General features: G+C 41.7%; 1 protein-coding gene and 1 non-coding gene across 5 annotated transcripts in view; one reads left to right on the top strand and one right to left on the bottom strand.

Annotated features, from left to right (window-relative positions):
* MAST4 (microtubule associated serine/threonine kinase family member 4) overlaps positions 1-20,395 on the top strand; it is a 603,634-nt gene that overhangs the window by 65,199 nt on the left and 518,040 nt on the right. The gene's annotated exons all lie outside the window — the stretch shown is intronic.
* On the bottom strand, positions 18,847-18,953 carry LOC122684015. Its single transcript, XR_006337911.1, has one exon. It is a non-coding gene; the product is annotated as a U6 spliceosomal RNA (small nuclear RNA).

The raw sequence follows: 20,395 nt of genomic DNA, 5'->3' as shown, positions 1-20,395 counted from the left end.
GGTTCAGGAGTCACTGTGAAACATGATGTTTATGTCAGTAGCCTCTCTTCTCCAAAACCAGAGGCTATGAGTTTGTATAGGCTTCCATCATCTCCAGCCTCCAATGGCCAAGACTTATTTAAAGAACATCAGTGAGCGTTTAGTAAAATTTCATTGTTTTGTCTGCACAACACAAAATATATTGTCTGCATAATTCAAAATTCGTGATAAATACAGTAAGGCTGGTCTGACTTGCTGACTGTGGTGTACGAAACGTTGTTCTCATGTTGCAAGTCAATGGTTTGGGGCTTGCTATGAGGGATTTTAGTGTTTGAGATTCAACTGTTTTTTTGATGGTAGCAAATATTTTTGAAATATTCTTTATATACAAATAATTATCTTAATTATCAAGGTAAAAGAAAAAATTAAATTGTATAATTCAGACATTCATTAGTGGTGCTTAAATTTCCCAACCCCTATGCGAATTTTTTTAAATTAATTTTATTTAATAAAGGAATGTGCCTTCTTAAAGTTTAATTTCTGTTAGCAACAGACAACAATTAGTCTCTCAATGCCATTGCCTTGCTTAAAATGTGGAAAATCAGATATTAGTATGTAGTTTGTTTTCAGTTTTATACATGTGTCAAGTTAAGTTTAGGCAAAGTAGTACCAAAAGCTATCATTTCATTTCCTCCCATCTTCTAGTCCCCATTAATATCTGTATCAGTGAGGATTCAAATCTGCCTCACAAAATACAACCTGAAAACAGTGGCTTTGACCTAGTGAGAAGTTCTATTTTCAGTGAAGGAAAAAGTCTGGTAGGCAGTACATAGGTGGTGTGGTAGCTCCTCTGCTCCCTCGGGGATCTAGACCTTTCTTTCCCTATTGTGTAAGCTGGCCTTGCTGTGTACATGTCCCCTCATGGTCTTAAGATGGCTTCTGTGCTTCTGGTATTGTATCTACATTCCAGCAGGATGAAAGGAATAGGTAAAATGCATGTTCCTGCTGTCTGCCTCTCCTCTAACCACTTTCTAATTTGAGGTAGGCATATTGCTATTTGGAAACCAACCTGGACTCTGCAAGTGAGAAAGAACGAGAAAAGGATACTTGATAGACAACTATTGTGTATGAGCTTTCCTGGTGGCTCAGAGGGTAACGAATCCCCACGCAATGCAGGAGAACCAGGTTTGATTCCTGGATCAGGAAGATCTCTTGGAGAAGTGAATGACAACCCACTTCAGTATTCTTGCCTGAAAAATCCCATGGACAGAGGAGCCTGGCAGGCTACAGTCCATGGGGTCACAGAGTTGGAAATGACGGAGTAATTAAGCCACATCCAATGTAAGGATCTTCAGTATGCCTGGTTAGAGCTTGGGTTCCTCATGCATTTGCCCCATCACTTTGAAGATGGAATTAATATTCACTCCAGCTAGGGATGAACTGAAAAGAAAAAGAAAAAGAGCCAAAGTAGATACCTGTATTGGCCACTAATAAATTGAGAAATAGGCTACACAAAGAATTTCTTAATATTTTTAACTGGAGGGTGTATTCTCAAATATTGAGCAAGAGGGAGTTCCAAGGGTCAATTTTAGGTCCACCTAAGCAAGGAGAGATAAGAAAGGCTTCCTCAGCGATCAGTGCAAAGAAATAGAGGAAAACAACAGAATGGGAAAGACTAGAGATCTCTTCAAGAAAAGTAGAGATACCAAGGGAACATTTCATGCAAAGATGGGTTCGATAAAGGACAAAAATGGTATGGACCTAACAGAAGCAGAAGATATTAAGAAGAGGTGGCAAGAATACACAGAAGAACTGTACAAAACAGATCTTCATGACCCAGATAATCACAATGGTGTGATCACTCACCTAGAGCCAGACATCCTGGAATGTGAAGTCAGGTGGGCCTTAGAAAGCATCACTACGAACAAGGCTAGTGGAGGTGATGGAATTCCAGTTGAGCTATTTCAAATCCTAAAAGATGATGCTGTGAAAGTGCTGCACTCAATATGTCAGCAAATTTGGAAAACTCAGCCGTGGCCACAGGACTGGAAAAAGTCAGTTTTCATTCCAATCCCAAAGAAAGGCAATCTCAAAGAATGCTCAAACTACCACACAATTGCACTCATCTCACACGCTAGTAAAGTAATGCTCAAAATTCTCCAAGCCAGGCTTCAGCAATATGTGAACCGAGAACTTCCAGATGTTCAAGCTGGTTTCAGAAAAAGCAGAGGAACCAGAGATCAAATTGCCAATATCCGCTGGATCATCAAAAAAGCAAGAGAGTTCCAGAAAAACATCTATTTCTGCTTTATTGACTATGCCAAAGCCTTTGACTGTGTGGATCACAATAAACTGTGGAAAATTCTGAAAGAGATGGGCATACCAGACCACCTGACCTGCCTCTTGAGAAACCTGTATGCAGGTCAGGAAGCAACAGTTAGAACTGGACATGGAAAAACAGACTGGTTCCAAATAGGAAAAGGAGTACGTCAAGGCTGTATATTGTCACCCTGCTTATTTAACTTCTATGCAGAGTACATCATGAGAAACGCTGGTCTGGAAGAAGCACAAGCTGGAATCAAGGTTGCCAGGAGAAATATCAATAACCTCAGATATGCAGATGACACTACCCTTCTGGCAGAAAGTGAAGAGGAACTAAAAAGCCTCTTGATGAAAGTGAAAGAGGAGAGTGAAAAAGTTGACTTTAAAGCTCAACATTCAGAAAACTAAGATCATGGCATCTGGTCCCATCATTTCATGGGAAATAGATGGGGAAACAGTGGAAGCAGTGTCAGACTTTATTTTTCTGGGCTCCAAAATCACTGCAGATGGTGATTGCAGCCATGAAATTAAAAGACACTTACTCCTTGGAAGGAAAGTTATGACCAACCTAGACAGCATATTAAAAAGCAGAGACATTACTTTGCCAGCAAAGGTCCATCTAGTCAAGGCTATGGTTTTTCCAGTAGTCATGTATGGATGTGAGAGTTGGACTTTGAAGAAAGCTGAGCGCCAAAAAATTGATGCTTTTGAAGTATGGTGTTGGAGAAGACTCTTGAGAGTCCCTTGGACTACAAGGAGATCCAACCAGTCCATCCTAAAGGAGATCAGTTCTGGGTGTTCATTGGAAGGACTGATGCTGAAGCTGAAACTTCAGTACTTTGGCCACCTCATGTGAAGAGTTGACTCATTGGAAAAGACCCTGATGGTAGGAGGGATTGGGGGCAGGAGGAGGAGGGGATGACAGAGGATGAGATGGTTGGATGGCATCACCGACTTGATGGACATGAGTTTGAGTAAACTCCGGGAGTTGGTGATGGACAGGGAGGCCTGGCATGCTGCAGTTCATGGGGTTGCAAAGAGTCAGATACGACTGAGAGACTGAACTGAACTGAACTGAAGTTTTTATTTTGAAAGAACCAGCAGAATGTAATATTAATCTATTTTATAAGCTTGCTGCCCCCCCCTCTAAAATAATGCTTTTCAGATGCTAACCAAACCAAAAGGGAGCCATGCAAGAGAGGTGGTATTTTATTGATAGTGGTAGTAATCAAAACAAGTTGGTTTGCCTTATACTGTGTCCAGTACTCAGGGTACTACATAACTCTTCCAGAGTTTTTTGTTTGCTTGCTTGTTTTATGAGCACCTGACATGGATCAGACCGTGTTCTAGGCTCCTGGGATATAACCGTGAAGAACAGAGGAGAAAACCTTTACCCTCATGGAACTTACAATCTAGCATATTGAGTGAGCTCTTCATAATTTAATAATTGGGGTTTGAACTGAACTGAAAGAAAAACACTGTTTGGACTATTATTGCCCTTTCATTTTGTTTTTCTAATTTTGAAACTTTTATTGACTGAAATGTGATGGTTGATTAATTAAGCCATAGTCTTCCATTTCAGAGAGACAGTACACAAACCATCAAAAGTCATGAGCAGAAAAATTTCTTTGGAGTCTGTCATATCATTTCATTTTAAGCTCTTCATTTCACATTTCCATCATGTAAAGTACCTTAATTACAGAATTCTTTTCCTAATTAAATATTGTAATATAGTCAAGGATTTTTGTTCTTTAGGTACTTCTTAATGTGTTCAAGAGCACCTAATATTCTGAACTTTGGGCAGAATATTTTAAACAGTTTATTTTAAAATTAAAGGGATAGTGGCATTTTAAGAGAGCTATAGTCAAGTAATTAGTGCACTGAGCTTGCTGGATGCCTTTTATTGCTTCCATCTGTTTAAAGATAATGAAAAGAAACTGGGAAAAAAATCTTCTAGGAAACTAAAGATTGTTAGCTGCAGAATGTGCTTTTAAAAGGGAAATATTTGGTCTCTCTAAGATATTTATGCAGTTACAAATTCTTTAATAATTTTGATATTCCATTGCTGAACTCAGTATTGGTACTTGCGTTGTTTGCTACTTTGGTTGTTGTGCATTTTTTAGTATTGTACATAGTAAGTTATAAATCCTTAAAAAGATACCCTGTTTAGGAATGGTCTTCATCTGTTCATAGCAGTCTGACAGGTACAAAGCAATCCGTTAACTTGGTTCTTCATTATTGTCATTGGTTGAGTACCTACCACCTGCAAGGCCCTGATTTCACAGCAGTGAATGAAACAGATGAAATTCCTGCTCTCGTAGAGCTTGAAATCTAGAAGAGAGGCAATTAAAACTAATAAAACAGGGTTCAGGATGGACATGTACACCCATGGCTGATTCATGTCAATGTATGGCAAAAACCACTACAATATTTAAAGTAATTAGCCTCCAATTAAAATAAATAAATTAAAAAAAAAACTAATAAAACACATGCATGCTCGTGGTTAGTTGCTCAGTCATGTCCAACTCTTTGCGACCCCATGGACTGTTCTGTAGTCTGCTAGGCTCCTCTGTCCATGGACTTCTCTAGGCAAGAATACTGGAGTGGGATACCATTTCCTTCTCCAGGGGATCTCTCCAACCCAGGGTTTGAAGCTGCATCTCCTGCATTGACAGGCTGATTCTTACCGTGTACCACCTGGGAAGTCCGTGGGAATAAAACACACAATTAATGCTAAATAGTGAAAATTTCTGTGGCGAAAAATAAAGTTAGGGTAAACGGAAGAAGTGATGGGAGGGGTTATTTATGGGTTTATTTAATCAGTTAATTGTGTGACAGCTCCTTGAGAAGGTGATTTATTTGAATAAAGACTTAAGGGAAGTGAGGGAGTTACTTCTTCCATGGCTGTCAGGGGCCAGAATGTTGAAGACAGAGGGAACCGAAGCACCAGGCCCTGAGAGAGAGGGCGTCTGCCTTCTGACCTGTTCAGAGCACATTAAGGAGCCGCTGTGGTTGAAGTGGAGCGAGCAAGTGACAGGAAGCAGGTGTGCTCAGAGAGATGGCAGGGAAGAACGCAGAGAAGCTTAAGCACCGTTTGGAGAGCTCTGCTGCTTACACTGCTTGAGAAGAGAGGCCAGTGGAAGGCTTTGAACAAAGGGGTGAATGATACTTCGTAAGTCTTCAAGCCAAGATCATGCTAGCTCTTGTGTTGATAGATTGTGGGAAACCGAGGAGGAGCAGGAAGTACCCATCTGGGAAGCCGAGGCAGTAATGTGCGGGGTGGTGTGTGGGCCAGGCTGGTGGTGTTGGCAGAAGCAAAGCTTTGAGAAGTGGCTGCATCCTAGGTCTTGAAGGTAGACCCAAGGATTGACTAATTGGCTTGGATGTGGGGTGTAAGGAAGACTGGAGATAATGGTGACTCCATAGTTCCTGATCCGAGGAACAAAAAGTAGAATTGCCATGTCGGAAGAGCTGGAAGATTGCTAGAAGAGGTGATAAAAATAAAGTTAGGTTTTGGACATGTTAACTTTGATGATATGTTTATGAGATTGTCAAGTATAGATATTCAGCAGGCAATAGAGATAAGAATTTGAATTTAAGGGGAGAGATTATGGCTAAAAACACCAATTTGGAGTAATCACCATAATGGAGGTATTTAAACACAGAGGCTGGATGAGGTCATGAAGGAGATCAGTGTAGAAGAGGAGAGAAGAAGGAAAAGTTAAGACCTGTCCAAGAAAAAAATAGAAACTGACTCATGGGAAATGGAGAAAATAGGAATTAAAAGATGAGATGAAGAATTTTGTCAGAACTAGAAATTAGGAAAGCAAGTGGAAATAGCATAACCAGAAAATAGTCAAAATAATGAACTTAATGAATGGGTTTAATGGAAGATTAAACTCCACTGAAAAGTTAGTTAACCAAGTATATTCTTACCATGTGATCAAGCAGTTATACTCCTTGGTATTTATAGAAAGGAGTTAAAAACTTACATCTACACAAAGAGCTGTATACAGATGCTTATAGCAGCTTTGTTTGTAATTTACCAAACTTGGAAGCAAGCAAAGTGCCTTTTCGTATATAATGGATAGATAAGCTGTGGTATATCCAGAATGTGGAATATTATTCAGCATTAAAAAGAAATGAGCTATCAATCTGTGAAATGACACGGAGAAGCTTTAATGCACATTACTAACTGAAAGAAGTCAATCTTAAAATGTTACGTTCTGTATGATTCCAGCTAGGACAGAAGTTTGGAGTCAGTAAAAAGACAGTGGAAGGAGAGATGAATAGGTGAAGCATAGGATTTTTAGGGCAGTGAAAACACTCTGTATGATACCAGTGATGGATGATGTCGTTGTTTAGTCGCTAAGTCATGTCTGACTGTTTTGTGACTCCCCGGACTGTACTGGCTCCTCTGTGCATGGGATTTCCCAGGCAAGAATATTTGAGTGGTTTGCCATTTCCTTCTGCAGGGGATCTTCCTGACCCAGGGAGTGAACCCACATTTCCTGCATTGGCAGGCAGATTCTTTACTGCTGAGTCACTGGAGAAGCCCATAAAGGTAGAGACATGTCATTAAATATACATTTGTCTAAACCCATAGAGGGCTTCCTCGGTGGCTCAGTGGTAAAGACTCCGCCTGCAGTGCAAGAGCTACAGAAGATGCGGGTTTGATGCGTGGGTCAGGAAGATCCCCTGGAGGAGGAATTGGCAACCCACTCCAGTATTCTTGCCTGGAGAATCCAATGGACAGAGGAGCCTGGCAGGCTATAGTCCATGGGGTTGCAGAGTCGGACACGGCTGAAGCGACTAAGCACAGCACACATAGAAGGTATAACACCAAAACTGAAGCACAACATGAACTATGGCTCCGGCGGTTGTGATGTGATCAGTGTAGGGTCATTGATGGTAACAAATGCACCACTTCAGTGAGGGATGCTGATAATAGGGGAGGCTGTCCATGAGCAGGGGCAGGGTTACGTGGGAGTCTCTGTACCTTCCTCTCAATTTTCCTGGAAACCTACAACTGCTCTAAAATGCAAGGGTAGGGCCAGCCTTATGCAGAATTTTAAAGAAGTTAACTGAAAGATAAATCATATAAAAATCTTCAGACTGCAGCAGAGAAAAGAACTGAAGAGCTACATGAGGTCTGGTAGAAAGGTTTAACGTACAAGTCACTGGGGTCCAAAAAAAAAAAAAAAAAAGTGGAGAACAGAACACAGCAATATTTGAAGAGAGCGTGGCTGAAAATTTTTCAAAACTGATAAAAGCAGAATGGGAGAAGCATTTATAGGATAAATGTAGAGAATTCTTTTGAAGAGTTTTGTGTCAAGGGGAACAGGGAAACTAGGTGATGGCTAATGGGGTGTGGGGAAAAGCGAGGGTTTTTTGGTTTCATTTTAGATATTGTAGCATGTTTATATGTTGGTAGGAATGATCCGGGAGACAGTGGGTAGAGAAGAGTGGGGACCACTGCTTGTACTACATCCTTCAGTAGGTAACACTGACTAGGGTCCAGTGGCAAGAGAATTACCAGCATGTCTGCATAGCTGCCTCCCTATTTGGCTTTAAATGATGTAGATAGGAAAGTAGATCTGCTATTGCAATATTTCTTAGAAAGCAAAAAAAGTATTTTAAATTGTATAATTCTCAGTATCACTGACTTGTTTAGTATTAATAAGATATTTAAACAAAATCCTTCTCTTGTCTCACTCTGCGATCCACCTAAGCCCCCACTCCCCAAATCATATGAGATATGGAGGCCTCTTCTTGGGACCTTTGGGGTTGTTCTTTAGTGGGAATATTTCTACTTCAGAGTTCTTATGAGGGCTGACTTGGGTGGCAGACAACTGAGGTCTGAGTTCTATTTTCTTCACTTATTAGACGGGAAAATTGGGCAAGTTATTTAACCTGTTGGAGCCTCAGTTTCCTTGTGGGTAAAATGTGGTGGGATGATTATTGTGAGTGTTGAATGAGTTAGTACACCTCCTTAGAATAGTGTCTATCACATAGGAAATAGTAAATGTTTCTTGCTATCATCTCTGATTCAGGGGAAACCTGTTAGAAGAAGAATAGTTCTCACTGGTTGGAAAAGGTTTATAGGGTCTCTTAAAAAAATACCCATAGCTGGGCTTTATCCCTTGAAGTTCTAATTTAATTGGCCTAGGGTCAAGTCCCTAGACCATTAGTACTTTGTAGATCATTAGTACTTTGTTTAAAGACAAAAATAGTTCAATTACTCCAATTTGTAGCCAGGGCTGTGCTTGCCCTAGGTTTTTGATCCCGTCATTCAGCATCCCCTGCCCTCAAGGAACTTTGTACTAGCCTCAGTTTGCCAAGACCATGTTTACAAATGTGCTTTGGGTTGAGCCTTTAAAATTTGACTTATATTTTTTGTTCTGGGAGACTTTGAAATGTCTCTGAGGATAATGATGTGTTATCTCTACAAACCCCTAACCAGCTGGAAAAAGTATGTATCCTTCTTGTTCCCCATGTCACATCTGCTAATCTGTGTTCTGCTGTATGCTTCCCTTATGTGGAACTTTATAGTCTTGGAGAAATTGCACAAATCACACCAAATGAATTGTGCGGCATGCCAAAAATAAAATAGAGTATTCATTCCTGTGCGTTTGCCTTTTATGTGACTTAGAATGTACAGCCTTTGGGACAGTTGTTGTCACATTGACTCCATTATGGCAAAGAAAGCTAATTTAGTGGTGAAATTGGCTGCAGTGTCTCCCCTAATAGAAATAAACATGAAACCACTTTAGTGTCTCTTCTTTTCAAGGACTGCTGTTTTTCCATAAAAGTTACAAGCCTGCAGATTGATACAGAAGCCCCAACAACTCATGTGGCTGTGACTTTATAATTTAAAATTTTATTTCTCCATAAATTAATAAAATTGAGAAATGTGAGGCCATTTTAAAATCACAGCATGCAAATGAAATTTAGGAATAAATTTTGGGGCATAGCTAGTAAAGTGGCCAGATGAGTAAACAGACATTTATAATAAGATGTAGCAAATGCTGGGGTAAGAACAGGTGCTGGGGTGCAAGCAGGCACTTAGGAGGGCAATTCACCAGCGTCTTGAAGGGTAGAGGGAAACAACCCAGGGACAAAGGCCGTGTCTACACGGAAAGCGGGAGGCTGAGTAGGAAGAGCAAATGTGAAGAGGAGGGGGTGGGGGTTACTGAATGGTAAATATCATGGGATATTTATGCTTATTAATTAGAGGTATAATAATAACATCCGTTGTACTCACAAAAATGAATTGATTTGGACAATGTTATGTATATAGTTCCTCTACCCATGGTTAAGGTTTATACCAAGAAATGATACAAGAAAATGTAAAGGCATTTAACTCATTAAATTCTCTCCTTTCAAATGGCTTATTGTTCATACCTAGATAATCAGTCCTGGTAAAATAGAGGATTGTCCTAAATAATACTGTAATATTATCACCAATGTCTTATTCCTCAGGATGTGTGTGTGGGGGGGGGGGGGTTGGGATTTCTTGTTTTATATTTTCTTTCGTTCTTTTTCATGAAGTCCATTCCCATATTAGGATATATGGTAATCTTACCATGTTTTTGTTGGCCCTTGTACCACCTTCTTCTTTTCAGTTTTAACAATCATCTGTGGCCTGGACTAGACTGCCAAATGCTTTTGGCAGCCTTATCCGGTTCAGTGAACCCCCAGTGGCTGCTGTTCTCGCTGTTGAGTTGCTAAGTTGTGTCTGACTCTTTGCAACCCCCATGGGCTGTAGCCCTCCAGGTTCCTCTGTCCATGGAATTTCCCAGGTAAGAATACAGGAGTGGGCAGCCATTGCCTTCTCCAGGGGGTCTTCCCAACCCAAGGATCGAACCTGTGTCTCCTGCTTGGCAGGTGGATTCTTCACCACTGAGCCCCTGGAAGCCCAGCCCCCTAGTTACCATCCCTCAATTCATGGTTTATTTCAAGTTGTCCCCTAGTTAGTCTTTGTTGATGTTGACTCCCCGCTCCACCATTTATCACTATAAATGAATTTTGTTCTGTTCTTCATTTTGCTGCCCACAAACTGAAATCTTGGTAACACTGTTTGCCTGATGCTTTTGGTCTCTGGAATGGGACTGCTGCTGCTAATAGCATCTCCAAGAAATGATTGAGTTTTTGTTCTCCAGCAAATGGGAATTGAATTTGGTATTCACATTGTCAAAATGCAATTTGTTTTCATCTATTTATCATGATTTGAAAGTGTTAAGGACCAGCTTCACTATCTATCAGTAGTAAGACTGACTTTTAAAAGGACTGCATTTTAGAGTTTGTCGTAATAGTTGATGACTTAATTTTTTCCTCATGCATTGAACTTTAGATTGATTAATTTATTGAGTCACTTCCTATTCGCTCTATATTAAGGAAAATCATCCACTTGAATTCCAACAAGGAGAAAATAGTTCTATGGGGTTAATGAGTTAGCCCATGGCTTTGCAGTGATTGCCAGACTACTGCCAGAGTGCCAGAGTGCAATCAAAGTTGGGTGAATTTGGAACAATTTGATTTTGTAATGATCACAATTTCAGATGCAAAGGAAGAACTAGAGTTATAATTTTTATCTTTAGCTTTATATTCTGTAATTGTATATCAATACCCATGGTCAGAAAGCTTAAGTAGTTAAATCTAATTTTAAGTTGATTTTATATACAGTTTTCATCCTCACAGAGTGTCCATTACAGCCCTTCTGAGTATTAGCTTCACCTCTACTTAATTACTTGCTTTGACATTTTCGTTTTTTTGCTTGTAGCAAGTGTGTGAGATGTTTGAAATCCAGTCTCCAAGCTTTGCTCTCACCATTTTAGAAAGGGTTTGAAAGATGGCTTTTTTGACTTAGGATGGTAATTTGTACCTATTTAAGAAAGGACTTGAGCTGATTTGGGGGGGGGGGGTGGTCCTGAAGGTGAGGGGGTAATCTTAGGAGTAGCAGAGCAGCTTTACTCTTCCATCCTAGTGAGGTCCCCAAAGAGGGTCAGTTTCCTTCTCTGTTAAATGGGACAGCAGTCGTACACACCCCACAAGGTGACTGTGAGATCTAAATGTGAATTCAAGTAAAGTGGTTCTCCGTGTGCCTGGCACATAGAAGTGCAGCACTGTTACTGGTTTTGTATAATTTTGTCTCAGAGAATCTTCAGGACATCAGACTTAATGTCTCAAGAAAACTGTCCACATTTGCAAGATATGATTTGCTTAATAACCAGAGGTCCTAGAAAAGAGAAGCTGGTGGGTGGGAGGAAACCTGGCCTTGGCTGAATTTGATCTCCAGCTGCTGGTTGCTTGGAGACCAGGCACGGTGGGAATTAACTGTTGTTGCAGGCAGAGGACGAATCCTGTGCAGGAGAAATCTGAAAGCTACCCTTGATGGGAAAAGTCGGGAAGTGCCCAAAGTTCTAAAAATAAGACCTTAGTTGCTATCGCGAGAACGAGCCATCTATGATACAAGTTCCTTTTTTAAAATCTCAGTCTAGTGCCTGCGTAAGAATTTAATTCAAGGATAACTGTAGAATCAACATGAGAGAATTTGCCTTTCATCCAGCATCTATTACATCCCAGGCTTAGGTCTCAGAGAAGCTAGCTGTAGAGAGATACAAGGGAGATGTTTTCAAATAATCCCTAGCTCAGGATGCTCTGGAGCTAGGATGTTTCCTGCATCCTGGCCACCTAGAAATGTGCTCCGTTTCTATAGAAAAGATGCCACTGATGGGTAGAGGCTGGGGTACCATTTCTTCTTTAGTGAAAATGAGCAGAGGTGATGGGTGTAGTGATGGGTCTCTGACTTAAGAGAGCTCGGTTTCTTTGGGAGACTTGCAGGACTAAAGCTGCCTGGGGTTGTTTGGGGTGAGATGGACGTGGGGAATGAGGGCTCTGGGTGGGAGCTGGTGAGGATCCTACAAACACAGGATTGTAGACTGTTGCAGCCCTTGGGAGATTTTTTTCCCCTGAACTCAGCAGTGGTGGGGCCGGGTAAGGAGCAGAGGTCAGGAAAGCAGAACAGAGCCAGGGTTGGCAGCGCACTGGGCTTAGAAGACGGACAGTCAAGGAGAGTGTGCACCAGACCCTGTGAGCTGCAGAGGGTGTTTGAAGCGATTATCCACAGCACCCAGAATGAAGAAGAGGAAATCCTTGAGGGCCTGGGGAGCTCTGCCAGCCTAGGGGAATTGTTTCTGGAATGAGTGAGCTAGTTCAGCAGGGAGCGTAGAGGAAGGAATTATACTTTTGGCCTGGGTCACTTGGCGTCAGCATTTGAAAAGAGAGTGACATTTGAGTTGCATCTTGAATGAAAAATAGATGTTTGCCAGGAGAAAAGGGGACAGAGGCAGAGTCAGAGGACAAAGCTTATCTCCCAAGTGTGAACATCTGCCCAGCGTCCAGCGAGTAGGGGAAAGTGACAGGACATGAGCCTGGGAAGTCAGGTTACTGCTGGGACGTGCGGGGTTTTGTAAAGCCCTGTTAGGGTTTGATGGTTTACCCCACAGAATTGGGGTAATTCCCAGTGAAGGTGTGGCAATTAACCTTGAGCACTATGTGGTTATAATTTCTGTGAGACTGTTACAGACGCTGACAATCGTGTGTGTCCTGATCTTATTCAAAAGGAAGTATAAGAACAAATGCTCCAAGGTCAAATATAAATGCCTCTTGGAATTACTGTTACTTGGAATTAGTCATAGCTCTGCAGATTCTGCTCCAATGTGTCTGCTTGGTTGTTTGTGGGTCTCAGTATTAGGAAACATGTAACTAAAATATTTTAACTTTCAAAATACTCATTTGAAATAATTTTCCACTACCTAATCTTTTATTTACTTTGTTTCTGGGTTGATCTATTTTTCCAGTGTGTGTGGGCTAAGTCGCTTCAGTCGTGTCCAACTCTGTGTGACCCTATGGACTGTAGGCCACCAGGCTCCTCCATCCATGGGATTCTCCAGGCAAGAATACTGGAGTGGGTTGCCAGGCCCTCCTCCAGGGGATCTTCCCAACCCAGGTATCGAACCAGCGTCTCTTACGTCTCCTGCATTGGCCAATGGGTTCTTTACCACTAGTGCCACCTGGGAAGCCCAGTCTTTGCAGAGTTTGTTACAAATCAGGATTCTGGAAGCCACTTAATTATGTTATCTTATGAATGTGAGTTGTATTTTGGATAAAATATGCTAATTTTCCAGGAGGTTTTGCCTGGAGAAATTCTGAGAAAAATAACTTTTAAGATTTTCTTTTCACTGAGGATTGTAGGAAGTGTGCATACAACAGCACAACTGTTTTGTGCTGACTTCTTTATGAGAACAAGCACAGAGTCCATTCCAAAGAAGATAAAAGGCTATGTTTAGGAAGTCCATTAGAGAAGTAAACATGAATTTTTTTGCTCTTTTGTAATCAAAAAGGTGAGATAAAGGTGAACATTTTTGAACAAACTAAAAACATTACTCATGTATTGCATTGTTGCACAGTTTCTGTATTTTTTTCATTGCTGCTATATCAGTTAGGAATGCATTTAGCTGAAACTCAACTAATAGTGGCTTCCCAATGTGGATTTTGCTTAACTTAACAAACAGTCTGAAAATAGGTTGTCTAGGGCTGCTCAAGGATGTTGTTAAGAATGGAGACCCTGACTTTCCATTCCACCATCTTGGGGGCATGACTTTTATCCCCTGCCTCACTCTTGGCATTGTTTTTATATTTAGTGGGGGCAGAGGCGTTGGTGGTAGGGAGGGTGGGGCTAAGAGCAAAAGAGGCCTTGCCAGCTTAGTCTACCCCTTGATAGAAATTTTTCCCTAAGATGGATCTAGCAATTTCTGTGAATGTCATGTTGGTTGAAAGTGGGCCCCATGCTTCCTCAGCTGCAAGTGAAATTTTCAAGTTCTTTGTTAGAGGAGGACTAGGAAGAACCATCTGTGAGTGGTAGCCAATCCACGGCATCTGCCACAGCTATAAGATATTCTTTTGTTTGTAGAAGTGATGATTTTGGGGATAATTCCCTTTAAGAGTTAGCCATGCACCACCACAAACCCCTATAACATCATGACTGAGCAAGGATTATAAGAGGTCAAATTGAGCTCCTTCAAGTGAGGTCTTACACAATGTCCAACTTAATTTTTTCCCTAATTTAATTCTGAAAAATCTAACTGATTCACCAACTGCATCGAGTGTTTCATTAGTTTAGATTGTGTTAAGCATGACCATGTCTGCAAGGTACTAAGTGTCATTAAAATTTTGGGAAAAAAGTGCTGTGTAATTTTTAAAAGCATCTTATAGTGTCAAGTATTATGTTGGCAAACCAACGTTAATTTTCCCCATTTTTAGCTGAGCTAGAAACTTACCAAAGATGTGCATGAATATTCTAATTCCTTCAAATCTGTGTAAGTGCCTTAATTTTGTTTAAATTAAATATCCCATGTGTTTTATGATGTCTGGTGCTGCTATGAATACAAACCATGTTATGTAAGTGTTGGTTACAAGTAACAAAATGTAACTGAATTATACCTATGTATATATAGGCTTTAACTGGGCTTACCCAGTTATGCATACTGACCTAGGCTTCCCTAGCTTCCTTTCCTGGCCCCAGTGAAAAATTACCCATCATCATTGACACCTGGGAAATATTTTTTTTGTCAGTTGAGTCTCATTCCTTCCTTTTTTCTTCTTCCTCCTTTTATCCCATAGTCAATTCTCCTTTCCTCCCATCCCTTATAGGCAGTCAATTTAAGTGCATCTTTTTACTTGAGCTATTGCAAAGTATTATTTGAATGCATTTATATTTTGCTATAGTATATTTTATGTTGCTTCTCTTTATATTGTTTATATTCCCAGGGATGGTAGAAGAAAGAGAAAGGATACCTAGTATCTTAAGAGCAAGTATTGTAAAGCCTTTCTGCTTTTGTCTGCTCCACAGAGTGATTCTCAGATCAGTTCTGTGTTGCTCTGCAGACATGAAACCCTTGTATCCAGCTGTCACCGGGCCTGCCTCCCCCGTTTAGTTCTCCACTTTGTCACTGGTTGGCACCTAGTTTGTAACCCCACAGTGGCATGGGGGCGGTCATTTCCCAGGTCTCACTTCATGGACATACCTTCACACCTAGTTACCTGTTCGCTCATTTTACCCTGATGAGAGAGGTTCACTCATCAGCAATGTAAGCCCTGTCAGGGTAAGGGGCCACTTTTATCAGAGTGCAACCTGTCCCAGGCCCCAGGGAGAGGGGATGACACAAGGGACGCTCCAGTGAGCATTCCTGTCGATGCTGCCTCTGGTTCTGTAGGGCTTCCCTGGTAGCTCAGTTGGTAAAGAATTCATCTGCAATGCAGGAGACCCCAGTTCGATTCCTGGGTCGGGAAGATTCACTGGAGAAGGGATAGGCTACCCACTCCAGTATTCTTGGGCTCCCTTTGTGGCTCAGCTGGTAAAGAATCCACCTGCAATGCGGGAGACCTGGGTTCGATCCCTGGGTTGGGAAGATCCCCTGGAGAAGGGAAAGACTACCCATTCTAGTATCCTGGCCTAGAGAATTCCCATAGTCCATAGGGTCACAAAGAGTTGGACACCATCCTAAAGGAGATCAGTCCTGGGTGTTCATTGGAAGGACTGATGCTGAAGCTGAAACTCCAGTACTTTGGCCACCTCATGTGAAGAGTTGACTCATTGGAGGATACCCTGATGCTGGGAGGGATTGGGGGCAGGAGGAGAAGGGGACGACAGAGGATGTGATGGCTGGATGCATCACCGACTCGATGGACATGAGTTTGAGTAAACTCCGGGAGTTGGTGATGGACAGGGAGGCCTGGCGTGCTGCGATTCATGGGGTCACAAAGAGTTGGACACGACTGAGCGACTGAACTGAACTGAGCGACTTTCACTTTCTGGTTCTGTGAGAGCACTTCGGTGGACCTTCACTCAGGAGCAGAGCTGTTGGGTCACAGGGTACTCAGATACATTGTTTGACGCCCCCAGGGCCTGAGTGCGCCCTCTGGTGGTCACACCAGGTACATTTCTGTGAGGTTTCCCCTTTCCCCACATCCCTGCCTGCACTAGGAATTTTCCACTGGCGGTACTAGCGATAAAGAACATGCCTGCCAGTGCCGGAGACGTCAGAAACGCGGGTTCCATCCCTGTGTTGGGAAGATCCCTTGTAGGAGGGCACAGTAATCCACTCCAGTGTTCTCACCTGGAGAATCCCATGGACAGAGGAGCCTGGTGGGCTACCATCCATAGGGTTGCACAGAGTCAGATGTGACTGAAGTGTCTTAGCACTTATGCATGTTGCTGATATTTGCCAACCTGAATGGTGTCAAGTAGTAACTCCTTGCTCTCATAGTTTTTCTCTGATTACCAGTGTGTTTGAGCATGCCATCAACTACATATTTTTTAGTGTGTAGTTTTCTTTTCAGCAGATTGCTTGCTCACACCCTTGTTTTTTCTAATGAAGTTATCTTTCTTTAGTCGATTTGTCGAGTTTTTTATATACCTGATTGTAGAAATGAATTATCTGTACAGCTGTAAACGTGTAAAATTGTATCTCCCTACAATCCTCAGCTATTTATTGACTTTGTTCATGTATTCTCTATACAGAAATTCTAAATTTTGATGATATTGTAGTCAGTGTTTCTGTTGTTTGTATTTATAGATTCCTAGGCCACTAACCCTGACTCATTTCTTGGTGTTATATTTTTCTGAAAGTAGTTATTGTGTCTTAATTTTGAGGGAACATCATTTTTACTTAGCATCCTATGAGATCGCTGTGCCTTTCCGAAACATAAATTGCTGTTTTTATCTATTTGAACTCTTAATAGTCTAGACTTTTTAACTACTCTGTTGACAGACCAGTTTCAACTTCACTGAAATAGTTGGAAGATTTATCTTCTTTAATGGCTTTTGAGCCTTTATCTTTCATTAACATAGCATACTAATCATCTACATGAAATTGTACTTTGCATTTTTATGTTTAGGTAAAAATTTAAAAACAGCATTATGTAGTATAAGGCTTTCTAGATTTCACAAAATCTGAAACGTCATGTTAGGGAAAATCTACTAATCTCAGCTTTGTTTCCCCAGAAAAGAACTTAGATCTATAATGTGAAATTAAAGTTTCACAAGAATGTGCCTAGCCATTGAATCATAGCATCTGATATTCCCTTAAAAATAAGAATGAATATATGATGTGGGAATTTTTATAGTCTAACCTTGGGAAGTGTGACTTGGAAATAAATTTCTTTTATTGATTTGTGCTGGGGACAAAGTATAATGACTAACTTTTTGTGGGAAGGAGAAAGGTAATAGGTAATAGGTTTGGGGAGAGTACCTGGCTTCCTTTTGAATACTACACCCATAGGTTAACCCCCTGCTTGCTTTGCTATCAGAGAGTTTCTAGACCTCATGGACAATGCCCACTTAGCTATTCAAAGAAAGTCAGAGATAATGAGAGTATTTCTGGGAGTTCTGGATAGATGACAGAGAAGTTAAAAAATACTAAGGTTCTGTTTGGCTTCCTCCTTAAAGAGAATGTTAAGCTGATTGAGAATGATAAGAACAGACCTTGGGAAGAGGGTTTTCACTCATCTTAGAAACCTAAGATGAGTGAAAAGATTGGACACAAAGCACCTTTCAGTCTAAATGAGTTCAGAGTCTTTGTTTTGGACGAGTTGCATCCCAGTGCACTGAGAACAGTGTATGGATGAAATTGCTGAACTTACAGCTGACCCAGCCGTCAGAACTCCTAGGGTGAGAACGGCACCGGAAGTGGAGATGGTGTTGTCTGCTTTCTAAAGGAGATAAGAGGTGGATTGCATGTTGGTGTAGACATTGGGCAGCGTTCTAGGCTGATTGATTGTGATACTGTTAACAGTCCTTGGCTGTGAACAGCAGAGTCTAACTCTGATTAACTTAAAAAGAGATGGGTCTTATTAGAGGGATATTGGATATCTTGATGGAAATACAAGACAACCAGTCTCAGGAAATAGCAGACACTAAGGAGGCCAGAGAGTTAAGGCAGTCGGCTTACGCTGAGGGAAAGTTGTTAGAAAACTCTCACTGGCCTTGCCTGCTGGGCTCTTGACTCTGCCACCAGTATGCGTTGTGAATTGCCTGGCTTTTTTGAGCCATTCCCTGCAAACTCAGAGTCCCAGGCAGGCACAGCAGTCTGCTGAGCTTAGGTAAATTGTCCATACTCAAACTGCCTGTGTCCTGGCAAGCGATGCATGCATTTAGCTTCCTTTATACTTTCTTTAGAAGAAAGTGAGGCTCCCTCATCCCCACCAAGTCTCCCTCACTAACAGAACCCTCGCATGTAAGAAGAGTGTCCAAAAATTGGAGAGCATTCAGGGATGGTGTGCGGTCACTACAGTAGTCATGGAAAAGAGATTGCCTTTGGGAACCAGCAGGGTTAACTATGGGCCATTCAGAACACATAAAACTCATCGTTTTTGTTGGGATTCTTCAGTTACAGTGGCACAAACATGGTTAGTTTGAATTTTAGAAAGATCTTTGCTAAACTCCCCCACCAGCCCAGCATCTCTTTCTTTTTTTTTTTTTTTTTAAATATGGAACGCTTCACGAATTTGCGTGTCATCCTTGCGCAGGGGCCATGCTAATCTTCTCTGTATCGTTCCAATTTTAGTATATGTGCTGCCGAAGCGAGCACCAGCCCAGCATCTCATGTACAAGTCATAACTGATGGAACATCTGACCTCAGAGATTGTTGGGTAATGTGAGTGATGCCTTGAGGCATCTCTGGAGGGGGAGTTTGGGCTCCTTAACGACTTGGCTGAAAACGTTAGGGGGTGCTCATCAAACCTGCTTTTGAAGTTAAGCAGGAATGGATATAGTGAGTACATTGGAACAAAGAGCTGATTCTAACGGGATGAAGTTTCATAGGGAATAAACACTGTGTCTTATTCTGATATTTGGAAAACCAGCAGTGTTTACGTGATGAATAAAGAAGTTAGCACTTTACAGCATCACAAGTGGAAGTGCCTTGAACATTCCAGTTGAATGGAAGCACTGTGTGAGTCAATAGTTTCAGGTCTTTTTAAAAAAAAAACAGACAAAACTCCTAAGGTGATCTTACAGTGTTTGTGGAAATAAAATGTCCATCACAAGGGAGGGATTTCCCCTTTACTTTCCAGGGATCCTGTGACATATGAAGTATTCATTGATTCTGGCCACAATTAAGAATGCTTTTGGGGGGCCAGAGACTGACAAGAATGCAAAGGGATATAAAATCATGGGTGTGAGGGGCAGTTAAAGGGGTGAGTTGTCCCCCTGCAGGCCTAGGGAATGCGGCTGCTGTCTGCACACACATGGGGAATGCGGCTGCTGTCTGCACACACAGGCAGGCATCCGGGAGCAGGGGTAGGTGGTGTGACTATAGAGGTGCAGCTGAAGCCAGTGGATCTCAGCCTTGAAGACGGGGATTTCTAGGGACTTCACTGGGGGTCCAGTGGTTAAGTATCCGCCTGCCAGTGTAGGGGTCACGGGTTCAGTCCATGGTCCAGAAAGATCTCACATGCTGAGGAGCAACTATTGAAGCCCATGCTCCTAAGAGCCCGTGCACTGCAGCAGAGAGTAGCTCCTGCTTACTGTAACTAAAGGAAGCCTCCGCACACAGCAACCAAGACCCAGTACAAAAACAAAAAAAAGTGGGGGGGGGGGGGTTCTAACACCAAGAGCTAGGTGAGTCCACCTTGAAGGGAAGTGTCATAAGTTGCCCGTTGCTTGTGACCACTCATTGTGACCAGCTAGGTCATGGGTCCATTTCAAGCATTTCACTAGCATATTTGCAAACTGCTGTCACAGGTTTTAAAGTTGCCTGATGGTTGAAAGCTTTCCTTTCCCCTAAAGCTTTCCTCAGAAGGCTATTGAACATTTTTAATATCTGTACGAGGTTAGCAAAAGACTCAGAGTAACTTTCAGACCTGGGAATATTAATTTATCATAAAGCTGGAAGGGAAGGTCTTATAAAAGGGAGCTACGTGAGATGATCAATATTTGATTTGAGAAGATGTGCTCATAAACCAATCAGCTGAGCACTTGCTGAGAAGGAAGTTTTTCTTAATTGGCATCAGGCTGCCATAACCCAAGTGG

Source organism: Cervus elaphus, chromosome 25 (assembly GCF_910594005.1).
Source record: "Cervus elaphus chromosome 25, mCerEla1.1, whole genome shotgun sequence".
NCBI lineage: Eukaryota > Metazoa > Chordata > Mammalia > Artiodactyla > Cervidae > Cervus > Cervus elaphus.
This window is presented reverse-complemented; position numbering and strand designations above follow the sequence as displayed.